Source organism: Chiloscyllium plagiosum, chromosome 49 (genome assembly GCF_004010195.1).
Source record: "Chiloscyllium plagiosum isolate BGI_BamShark_2017 chromosome 49, ASM401019v2, whole genome shotgun sequence".
NCBI lineage: Eukaryota > Metazoa > Chordata > Chondrichthyes > Orectolobiformes > Hemiscylliidae > Chiloscyllium > Chiloscyllium plagiosum.
In genome coordinates this window covers 9831423-9844616 of record NC_057758.1, presented here as the reverse complement: position 1 = coordinate 9844616, position 13194 = coordinate 9831423, and positions in this window count along the sequence as shown.

Genomic DNA, 13194 nt, shown 5'->3' with positions numbered 1-13194 from the left:
ACCTAGCCAACAACGCCCTCATCCTGTGATTGAATAATGTGTGGGAACTGGGTGCAGGAGTGGGGAGTGGGAACATAGAAAATAGGAGTAAGCCATTCAGCCCTTTGAACTTGCTCTGCCATTCAATATGATCCTGGCTCATCACCCTATTCAACAGCCTGTTCCCTTTGGCTCTGAGAACTATATCTATCTCCTTCTTGAAAATGTTAAATATTTTCGCCTCAACCACTTACTGTGCCAAAGAATTCCACAAGCTCACCACTCTCTGCGTGAAGACACTTCTCATAGCAGTCTGAAATGACCTAGACTGTGACTCCTGGTTTTGGACTCCTTGGTCATCAGGAATATCCTTTCTGTGTTTACACTGTCAAGTCCTATTATAATTTTATAGGTTTCTATGATAGTTCACCTCATTCTTCTAAACTCCAATGAACATAACTGGAATATAACTCCTAACTGATCAGTTTAGAAACACAGAGAATAGCTGCAGGAGTAGGCTATTCAGCCCTTTGAGCCTGCACCACCATTTAATATGATCATGGCTGATCAAGCAATTTCACTATCCCAATCCCACTTTTATTCCATACCCCTTGATCCCTTTGGCTGCAAGGGCCACATCCAGTTCCCTTTTGAATGTATCTAATGAACTGACCCCAATAGCTTCCTGTGGGAGAGAATTCCATAGGTTCAAAACTCTCTGAGTGAAGACATTCTTCCTCATCTCAGTCCTGAACGGCTTACCTCTTATTCTTAGACTGTGACCCCTAGTTCTGGACTTCCCAAACATTGGGAGCATTCTTCTCACATCTAGCCTTTCCAGTCCCATCAGGATTTTATATGTTTCAGTAAGATCCTCCCTCATTCTTCTAGATTCCTGCAAATACAAGCCCAGTCAATCCAGTCTCTCCTCATATGTCAGTTCTGCCATCCCAGGAATCACTTTGGTGGACTCCCTCAATAGCAAGAATATCCTTCCTTAGACTAGGAGATCAAAACTGCACACAATAATCCGCGTGTGGCCCTGTATAACTGCAGTAAAACACCCTTATTCTGATACTCCAATCCTCTCACTATGAAGGCCAGTTTTCCTCACTGCCTGCTGCACCCGCATGCTAACCTTCAGCAACTGTTCCACCATGACATCCAGGTCTCTCATTGCATCTCACCTTTCCCAAAACTGTCACCATTCAGATAATAATCTGTCTTACTGTTTTTGTGACCAAAGTGAATATCCTCACACTTATCTACATTGTATTGCATTTGCCAAATATTTGTCTACTCAGCCAGTCTGTTCAAGTCACCCTGCAGCCTCCTGGCATCCTCCTTAAAGCACACACTGCCAGCCAGCTTAGTGTTGTCTGCAAATTTGGAGATATTGTATTTAATTCCTTTGTCCAAACCATTAACGTATATTGTGAACAGCTGGAGGGCCAGCACTGAACCCTGTGGTACCCCACTCATCACTACCTGCCACTCTGAAAAAGACCCATTGATGCCAACTCTCTGTTCCTGTCTGCCCACCAGCTCTCTATCCACATTAATACATTACCTCTGATACCATGAGCTTTAGTTTTGCTTACTAATCTCTTGTGTGGAACCTTGTCAAAAGCCTTTTGAAAGTCCAGATACACAACATCTGCTGATTCACCCTCGTCCACTCGACTGGACACATCCTCAAAAAAGATTTGTCAAACATGATTTCCCTTTAGTGACTCAATGCTGACTAGGACCAGTTCTATCACAGTTATGACATCCTTAATAATTGACTCGAGCATTTTCCTCTCCACTGATGTCGGACAAAACAGTTTATAATTCCCAGTTTTCTCTCTCCCTCCTTTTTAAAAATGTGGGGTTACATTAGCTAATCTCCATCAATTCGAACTCTGCCAGAGTCTATACAATGATGGAAATTGATCATGAGTCTATCATTTCTCTTCATATGTCTCTCCTGATATGTCAGTCTTACCTCCCCAGGAATCAATCTGGTAAACTTTCTCTGTATTCCCTCCATTGGCAGACCATCTTTCACCATAAAAGGAGATCAAAAAGGCACACAATATTCCAGGAGCAGTCTCACCAGAGCCCAGTATAATGCAGCAAGACATCCCTGCTCCTGCACTCTATTTCTCTCGTTATTAAGGCTAACATACCATTTGCCTTCTTCACTGCCTGCATGCTTACTTTTAGTGACAGATGTATAAGGACGTCCAAGTCTTATTGCATCGCCCTCTTTCCCAATCAATCGCCATTCAGACAACAAACTGCCTTCCTGTTTTTGCTACTAAAGTGAATAACCTCACATTGATCTGCATTAAACTGCATCTGTCAGGCATTTGCCCACTCACTCAGCCTGTCCAAATCAACCCTGCACCCTCCAAAATCAACGCTGCAGTTTCCCAGATCAGTCCTCCATCACTCCCATCTATTCTACATCCATCGAAGCACTGTTCCTTGCAGTACCCCACTGGTCACAGCCTGCTAACCTGAGGTTGACCCATTTATTCCTACTCATTGCTTTTTGTTGTTAACCAATCCTCACTCCACACTAGTATACCACCACCACAACGCTAGTATACCACAACAACACTAGTATACCACCACCACACTAGTATACAACAACAACACTAGTATACCACCACCACAACACTAGTATACCACAACAACACTAGTATACCACCACCACACTAGTATACCACAACAATACTAGTATACCACCACCACACTAGTATATCACCACAACGCTAGTATACCACAACACTAGTATACTACCACCACACTAGTATACCACCACAACGCTAGTATACCACAACAGCACTAGTATACCACCACAACACTAGTTTACCACCACCACACCAGTATACCACCACAATACCAGTATACCACCACCACACTAGTATACCACCACCACACTAGTGTACCACCACAACGCTAGTATACCACAACAACACTAGTATACCACAACACTAGTATACCACCAGTATACCACCACCACACCAGTATACCACCACAACGCCAGTATACCACCACCACACTAGTATACCACCACAACACTAGTATACCACCACCACACCAGTATACCACCACCACACCAGTATACCACCACAACACTAGTATACCACCATCACACTAGTATACCACCACCACACTAGTATACCACCATCACACTAGTATACCACCACCACACCAGTATACCACCACACCAGTATACCACCACAACACCAGTATACCACCACCACACCAGTATACCACCACCACCACACTAGCATACCACCACAACACTAGTATACCACCACAACGCTAGTATACCACCACCACACTAGTATACCACCACAACACTAGTATACCACCACAACGCTAGTATACCACCACAACACTAGTATACCACAACACTAGTATACCACCACCACACCAGTATACCACCACAACACCAGTATACCACCACCACACTAGTATACCACCACCACACTAGTATACCACCACCACACCAGTATACCACCAAACACCAGTATACCACCACCACACCAGTATACCACCACAACGCTAGTATACTACCACCACATTCGTACACCACCACCACACCAGTATACCACCACCACACTAGTATACCACCACAACACCAGTATACCACCACCACACCAGTATACCACCACACTAGTATACCACCACCACACTAGTATACCACCACAACACTTGTATACTACCACCACATTCGTACACCACCACCACACTAGTATACCACCACAATCCCATCTGCCCAAATTATGATTGTGAAACTCCTGTCTGTGATTTTTTTCAAAAGTGTTCTGAAAATCCAATTACATTACATCCACGGGTCTTCCCCCTATAACCTCTGCTGGTAACATCCGAAACAAAACTGGTAGATTTGTCAAATGTGATTTCCACTTCATAAATCTATGTTGACTCCGCCCAATCAGCCAATTATTTTCTAAATATCCAATAATCATATCCTTTAGAACAGATTCTGGCATTTTCCCTAAGACTGATATTAAGCTGACAAGTCTGTAGCACTCCGGTTTCTCTCCTTTCTTGAAACAGTGGGGTTACATTAGCAACCCTCTGAGCTGCAGGAACTATTCCAGGTGAAGGTCATCAGATCTTGAGGATTTGTCAATTTTCAGATCTATTCATTTCTCCATTGCTGCTTTATAATGAATAGAAATTATTTGAGGTTCCACTCTTTCACTAGGCCATTTATTTCAGGGAGACTTCTTGTGTCTTCCTCTGTGAAGATAGACACAAAATATGTCTTTAGCTTCTTTGCCATTTCTTAGTTCTTCCTTTTTCTGTTCCCTGTTATGAATTCTCCTGGTTCTGCTTGTAATGGGCCCACATTCATTTTAGCCAAACATTTCCTTTTTATGTAACAATGGAAGCTTTACAGTCCATTTTTCTGTTCTTATCAGAGAGATGTACAGCACAGAAACAGACCCTTCAGTCCAACTGGTCCATGCCAACCAGATATCCTAACCTAATCTTGTTCCATTTGCTAGCACTTGGGCTATATCCCTCTGAACCCTTCCTATTCAAATATCCATCCAGATGCCTTTTTGTTAGATTGCATTCATATTCTATTTGCCTTTTCCTTGTCAGAATCAAAGAGTTCCTACAGTGTGGAAACAGGCCCTACAGCCCAGCAAGTCCACACTTACCCTCCAAAGAATAACCCACCCAGACCCATTCCCCTATCCTATTATCGTACATTTCCCCTGACTAACCTACACACCCCTGAACACTGGGCAATTTTGCATGGCTAATTCACCTAACCTGCACATCTTTTGAACTGTGGGAGGAAACCCATGCAGACACGAGCAGAGTGTGCAAACTCCACACCGACAGGCTCCTGAGTTTGGTACTGAACCTGGGTCCCTAGCACTATGAGGCAGCAGTGCTAACCGCTGAGCTACCGTGTCACCCTGCGCTCTGTCCTGGGTGGTCTTGAATCACCAACTTTCCAGTTAACAACAGAACATGCTGACAAAGACTGGCTTCTTGGTTCCTTCTTTGCTGTGTTCTATAAACCACCCAATCCTCATATTTACTGCTATTTCTGCAAAATTATAGGCCTTTTATTTTAGTCTTATACAATTCTGAAGTGGAATTGGAAAGAAGGGAAGTTTATGTTGAACTGGTATTGAACCTTGGTTGGATCACACTTAGATATGGTTTGTGGTCTAGTTGCCACATAATAAATGGATAGCGAGACACAGGGGAGGGAGGTTTTAGGAGGAAGATATCAGACATGAATGACCTTGCACATCAGGAAAGAACTGACAGACTAGTTCTGCTTTGGAACAAGAATGCTGAAGAACAACCTCCTATGGCTCTTTAAATGATGAAAGCTTTTTATCAAGTGAATTGAGAGAGAATGCTTCCTCTTTTTGCTAATAATGGAGGCCCAGCTGTTGTGGTGCAGTTGTAATGTACCTGTGAGCCAGGAGATCCATGTTTAAGGCTCACCTATCCCTGAGGTGTGTCACAGAATGGTAGACCATTGACATTAGGCAGTTAGCAATGGGGAATTTGAGAAGGCTCTTCAGCCAGTGATGAGTAGCAAGGGGGAGGCAACTGTGGAACTCGCTCCTTCAAATGGAAATTGTTTGGAGACATTTGAAGGGAACTCGAAAATGAGGGAGAAGAGGATCCTGCTGCGGGTTGAGATGTCACAAGTGGAGCAGCAAGTCCACAAATTGGGGGTGTTGGGCGAGTGTCTCTTTTATGTTATTTGCACCTTTAGCCACTGCTCGGTAACTTCGGTAGCATCAAATGCACACTTACCTACGTGTCCAGAATGAAAAATGAAGCAGATAATAATGAGAAAAAAACAGAAATCACAGAGGGGCTGTCGTGCAGGCCTACACTTGGAAAGTAATGACAGTGATTAATTCATTTGTAGACACGCCTTGTTTGTTGGGCACTGAGTGAGTTCATTCAAAGGGCAGCCCTCAGCATTAAGTCGCAAACTTGGCTTCCCCTGATGCTGACACTCCCAGGTTGTGTTTCTCCAGAGTCAGTGATGGGCCAGATTGTGGGCTATGAAACCGCAGAACCCAATAGATTAGCTATTCATTGTCTGAGTCATTACAGGGCAATGGCAGCAGGAGAGCGTGACTGGAACACCCAGAGAGGCAGCCCACCCACTTGCTCGGGATTTCCAACAATCCTGCCGGCAGACGGGTAGGATTCAATTAGTCTGTAACTCACTCCCGGGAATCTGTTATTCTAATTATAAACCTCCCTAAACTCCTTGATTAGATTCCATTCGTGTAACTCACTTTCAGGTATTTGTTGTTTTATAAATAAACCTCCCTGAAATCCCTTGATTAGATTCTGGTCTGAGCTGAAAGTGTGTTGCTGGAAAAGCGCAGCAGGTCAGGCAGCATCCAAGGAGCAGGAGAATTGACGTTACGGGTATGAGCCCTTCTTCAGGAATCCTGCTCCTTGGATGCTGCCTGACCTGCTGCGCTTTTCCAGCAACACATTTTCAGCTCTGATCTCCAGCATCTGCAGTCCTCACTTTCTCCTAGTAGATTCTGGTCTGTAACTTGCTCTAGGTATCTGTAATTTTATATTTAAATCACCTTGAATCCCTCGATCAAATTCCAGTTTGTAACTCATTCTCAGGTATTTGTTATTGTACACATCAACCACCCTGAACTCCTCGATTAGATTCCAGTCTGTAACTCACTCCTGGGTATCTGTTATTCTATATATAAATTTCCTGAACCCTTCAATTACATTCCACTCTGTAACATTCTCTTTGGTCTCTGTTATTTTGTAAATAGCACTCACTGAACTCACTCCTGGGCATCATTGTATATTAATAAGCCTTATCCCCAAATTAGTTTCCAGTCTGTAACTGAACCTCTGACAGTGCAGCATTCCACCAGCACTGACCCTCCAACAGTGTGGCGCTCCCTCAGCACTGACCTTCCCACAGTGTGGCATTCCCTCAGTACTGACCCTCCAACAATGCGGCATTCCCTCAGCACTGACCTTTTAAATGTGGAGCTTCCTCAGCACTGACCCTCCAACAGTGCGGCATTCCCTCAGCACTGACCCTCCAACAGTGCAGCCCTCCCTCAGCACTGACCTTCCAACAGTGCAGCATTCCTTCAGCAGTGACCCTCTGACAGTGTGGCATTCCCTCAGCACCGACCCTCCGACAGTGCAGCCCTCCCTCAGCACTGACCCTCCGACAGTGCAACCCTCCCTCAGCACTGATCCTCCAACAGTGCGGCATTCCCTCAGCACTGACCCTCCAACAGTGCGGCGCTACCTCAGCACTGACCCTCCAACAGTGCAGCACTACATCAGCACTGACCCTCCAACAGTGCAGCCCTCCCTCAGCACTGACCCTCCAACAGTGCAGCTCTCCCTCAGCACTAACCCTCCAACAGTGTGGCGCTCCGTCAGCACTGACCTTTTAAATGTGGAGCTTCCTCAGCACTGACCCTCCAATAGTCTCTAGCTGTCTTGACATCTGGGAGTCCTGTCTCACAGACTGTTCCAGGAGCAATCTGACTGATTTGTACTCACAGAATCATATTTACACCACCAACATCATCCCCTATTATGTCCTGTCCCAATTCCTGACTCTTTAAATGTCAAACACAGGACAAGAACCCTTTTGGCTGATGGCCAGGTACTGCAAAGTCCCTTCATTTGCTGATGAACACCACTTGGAGTGTGCACTGAGGGTGAGAAGGCTGCAGAATTTTGGAGCTGTCACAGGTAAGAGTGACTCAGGAGCACTGTTGGTGAATCAGTTGGCTAAGTTTTGAAAGATGTAGCTGCTAGACTGGGTTTGAGCCAGTGCTCAGGAAAACAACGTACTTGAAAACATACTTGACCTCATCTTCACCAGTCATCCATGAGGCACTATGATCCATCAACTGCAGCAGAATCATACACTAACACAGTCTGCAACCTCACGGCCCAGCATATCCCCCACTCAATTTTTCCAATCATTCTAGGGGTTCAAGCATCAAAGATTGTGACGCTGGAAAAGCACAGCCAGTCAGGCAGCATCCCAGGAGCAGAAGAGTCAATGTTTCGAGCACAAGCTCTTCATCAGGAATGTGGACATATTCCTGTTGAAACGCTTATACTCGAAACGTTGATTCTCCTGCTCCTCAGATGCTGCCTGACTGGCTGTGCTTTTCCAGCACCACACTTTTTGACTCTGATCTCCAGCATCTGCAATCCTCAGTTTCTCCTTCTAGGGTATCAACTCTGGTTCAATGGACAGTGCAGGTGGTATGCCAGGAGCAGCACCAGGTAAGCCTAAAAATGAGATAGATGTCAACCTGATGAAGCTACCAAACAGGACCATGTGCATGTCAAACAGCAGAAGCAGTAAGTGATAGACAGAGCTAAACAATCACACAACCAACAGATCAGATCTGAGCTCTGCAGTCCTGCCACAAACTGTGTTGCATGGTGATGGACAATTACATAGCTCACTGGAGAAGGCGGCTCCATAAATATGCGAATATCGGAGGAATAGTTTGTAAGTTTGTAGGTGACACAAAATTGGTGGTGTAGTGGATACTGAAGAAGGTTATTTTAGAGTACACTGGGACCTTGATCCAGATGGCCCGAGAGCTGAGGAGTGGCAGATGGAGTTTAATTTAGATAAATGTGAGGTACTGCATTTGGTAGTGGAAATCAGGACAGGACTAATACACTTAATGTTTGGATCTTGGGGGATGTTGCCAAGCAAGGAGACCTTGGTGTGCAGGTCCATAGTTCCTTGAAGGTGGAGTCACAGGTAGGTAGGATAGTGAAGAAGGTGTTGGGTATGCTTGCCTTTATTGGTTAGTGCATTGAGTATAGGAGTTGGGATGTCATGTTGAGGCTGTATAGGGTATTAATTAGGCCACTTTGAAATACTGCATTCAATTCTGGTCTCTCTGCTATAGGAAGGATCTTGTTAAACTTGAAAGAATTCAGACGTTGCCTACGTTGGAGGGTTTGAGCTATAGGGAGAGTCATAGAGTCATACAGGACGGAAACAGACCTTTCGGTCCAACCAGCCCATGCCGAAATAATCCCAAACTAAACTAGCCCCACCTGCCTGCTCCTGGCCCATCTCCCTCCAAACCTTTCCTATTCATGTATCTATCTAAATGTCTTTTAAATGTTATAATTGTACCCACATCCACCACTTCCTCAGGAAACTTATTCCACACATGAACTATCCTCTGTGTAAAAATTTGCCTCTCGTCTTTTTTAAATCTCTCTCCTCTCACCTTAAAAATAAGCTCCCTGGTCTTGAAATCACCCATTCCAGGGAAAAGACAACTACTGTTAACTCAATCTATACCTTTCGTTATTTTATGAACTTCTCTCAGATTGCCTCTCAGTCTTCTGCGCTCCAGTGAAAAAAGTCCTAGCCTATCCAGCCTTTCTTTCAAACCTTCCATGCCCAGCAACATCCTGGTACATTTCTTCTGAACCCTCTCCAGCTTAAAAATATTCTTTCTATAACTGGGCCACCAGAACTGGACACAATATTCCAGAAGAGGTCTCTCCAATGTCCTCTACAACCTCAACATGACTTCCCAACTCCTATACTCTTGAGCCCCACCCCTCCAATCGCCCCCCAGAAACCCCCAGTCCTCACCTTCCAATTCACCAATCTCTGGATACAACTCATCATCCTCCGCCATTCCCAGCAGCTACAAACAGGCCCCACCATTGAGGATATATTTTCTCCCTCACCCCTATCTGCGTTCTGCAGAGACCATTCTCTCCGTGACTCCCTTGTTAGGTCCGTGCCCCCTTCCCCTCCCCACCAACCCACCCTCCACTCCTGGCATCTTCCCTTGCCACTGCAACAGGTGCAAAACCTGCGCCCACATCTCCCCCCCCTCACCTCCATCCAAGGCCTGAAAGGATCATTCCACATCTGACAGAGATTTACCTGCACCTCCATACATATTACCAACTGTGTCAGTTGCTCTTGATGTAGTCTCCTCTACACTGGGGAGATAGAATGCCAACTTATGGAATGTTTCAGAGAAGATCTCTGGGACACATGCACTAAACTACCTCAGTACCCAATGGCCAAGCACTTCAACTCCCCTCCCACTCTGACAAGGGCTGCAAATCCTGGGCCTCCTCCAGGACTGCAAATCCTGGGCTACACCCTAATCAACGCCTCACCTTCCACCTAGAGACCCTCCAACTACACGAGATCAATGTCGATTCCCATTTATCTCTCAGCTCTTTTGGAACCCTCTCATTCCTGATGAAGAGTTCATGCTTGAAACATCTTGTTTGTGTGTGGAATGAGCTGCCAGAAGAAGTGATGGAGACTGGTACAATTACAACATTTAAGAGGCATCTGGATGGCTGTATGAATAGGAAGGGCTTAGAGGCCAAATGCTGTCTCACAGCGCCAGGGACCCGGGTTCGATTCCAGCCTGGAGTTACTGTGTGGAGTTTGTACATTCTCCCCATGTCTGTATAGGTTTCCTTCGGGTGCTCAGTTTTCTCCCACAGTCCAAACAGGTGCTAATTAGGTGGATTGGTCATAGGAAATGCAAGAATACAGAGATAGGGTAGGGCATGGATGCTGTTCAGACGGTCAGTGTGGATGCAGTGGGTTGAATGGCCTGCTTACATACTGTAGGGATTCTATGATTCTGTGATTCTATAAGCTAGATTAATTTCGGATATCTGGTCGGCATGGACAAGTTGGATTATTTGGCCTATTTCCGTGTTCTATGACTCTACAAATCTATGACTTTTTGACTATAAATATCCCCATTCTTAATGATGGTGGAGTCCAGCACATCAAGGGAAAAACTTAAGGCTGAAGCATTTGCAACAATCTTCAGCCAGAAGTGCCGAGTGAATGATCCATTTTAGCCTCCCCCAGTGGTTCAGCCTTCAGCCAATTTGATTCACTCCGCATGATATGAGCCCTTAACATTTCATGGCCTCACCATCACTGACATCCTGGGGGTTAATATTGACCAGAAACTGAACTGGAATCACCATATTAATGAAGTGGCTGCAAGAGCACATCAGAGGCTAGGAATATTGCGGCATATAACTCACCTCCTGACTCCCTAAAGCCTGTCTACTTTCTACAAGACATAAGTCAGGAGTAGGATACCATACTGCTCCTTTGCCTGGATGAGGGCAGCTCCAACAAAACCTGAGAAGCCTGACACCATCCAGGACAAAGCAACCTGCTTGATTGGCACCACATCCAGAAACACCCACGCTGTCCATCAGTAGCAGCAGCTTATACTATTTACAAGATGCAGTGCAGAAATTGACCAAAGATCCTCAGACAGCACCTTCCAAACTCACAACCATTTCCATCTAGAAGGACAAGGACAGCAGATACATAGGAACACCACCCCCTGCAAGTTCCTACCAAGTCACCAACATGGAAATACATTATCTCCCTCCCTCAGGGCATTGCGGGTCAACCTACAGCAGTAGGACTGCAACAGTTCAAGAATGAACCTCAGCAGCACCTTCTCAACAGGCAACTTGGGACGGGGCAATAAACACTGGGACAGCCAATGATACCCACACAGTGTGGTTGGAAATAAAAAAGGCTGATTCAGGTCATGGTTCTAGGTCTAAGAGTTGATAACGGAACTTCAATCAGAAACAGATCTGTGTAGTGACAGAGAATCCCTGGAGTGTAAGGGTTGCTAAAGGAACATAAACAAGGCCATTTGCCAGAGCTTGGCAGATCTTTAACAATCCATATAGGAGTAAACATTCCCAAATATCTCCAGTGCTTTGCACCGTGTCCAACATCCTTTTGGAGAATATGATGTTTACACAAATCTCAATAGAATGGGACAGCTTCATATTGCTGCATATTTAATTCTGTGTGAAGTACACACTGTCAAAGGCTTCTCTACCTCCATCAAGCATAATAAAATAATTTCAAATGAAGTGCTTTGTTCTGAGGCAAAGTGGGAGCCATTTCTGACACAGCCAAATCCTACAAAGAGGAATGATATGAAAGTCACTTTTAACTAGCATTTTGTTTAGTGTTGATTAAAGAAGGAATGTTGCCCCCAGGGCATGGAAGAAAGACCAGGACTCTCCACTGATAATGCACAATGGCAGTATGGCACACCCTCAGCACTGACCCTCCAACAGTGCGGCACTCCCTCAGCACTGACCCTATGACAGCACTATGCTCCCTCAGCACTGACCCTCCGACAGTGCAGCGCACTCTCAGCACTGACCCTCCGACAGTGTGGCACACCCTCAGCACTGACCCTTCGACAGTGCTGCACTCCCTCAGCACTGACCCTATGACAGCACTATGCTCCCTCAGCACTGACCCTCCGACAGTGCGGCGCACCCTCAGCACTGACCCTCCGACAGTGCGACACTCCCTCAGCACTGACCCTATGACAGCACTATGCTCCCTCAGCACTGACCCTCCGACAGTGTGGAGCACTCTCAGCATTGACCCTCCAATAGTGCGGTGCACCCTCAGCACTGACCTTATGATAGCACTATGCTCCCTCAGCACTGACCCTCCGACAGTGTGGAGCACTCTCAGCACTGACCCTCCGACAGTGCAGCGCACCCTCAGCACTGACCCTCCAACAGTGCGGCGCTCCCTCACCACTGACCCTCCAACAGTGCGGCACACCCTCAGCACTGACCCTCTGACAGTGCAGCAGTCCCTCAGCACTGACCCTCCGACAGTGCGGTGCTCCCTCAGCACTGACCCTCTGACAGTGCAGCACTCCCTCAGCACTTGCCCATTCCACTCTTTGAGCCTCTCTGCTATTCAATGTGATCATGGCTGATCACCCAACTCAGTCCCCTGTTCCTGATTTCTCCCCATCCCCCTAATCCTAAGTATTATATCTAACTCTTTCTTGAAAGCTTCCATTGTTTTGGCCTCCACCCCTTTCCATGGCAGAGAATTCCACAGGCTGGCTACTCTTTGGGTGAAGGCATTTCTTCTCATCTCAGTCTGAAATGGTCTGCCCATAGGGTCGAACTGTGACCCTTGCTTTGGAACTCCCTGATCTTCAGGAGCATCCTCTTGCACTTACTCTTTCTATCCTGGACGTGGACTGTTCAGTATCTGAGGAGTTGCGAACAATGCTGAACATTGTGCAATTATCAGTTAACATTCCCATGTATGACCAAATGATGGAGTGAAAGTCATTG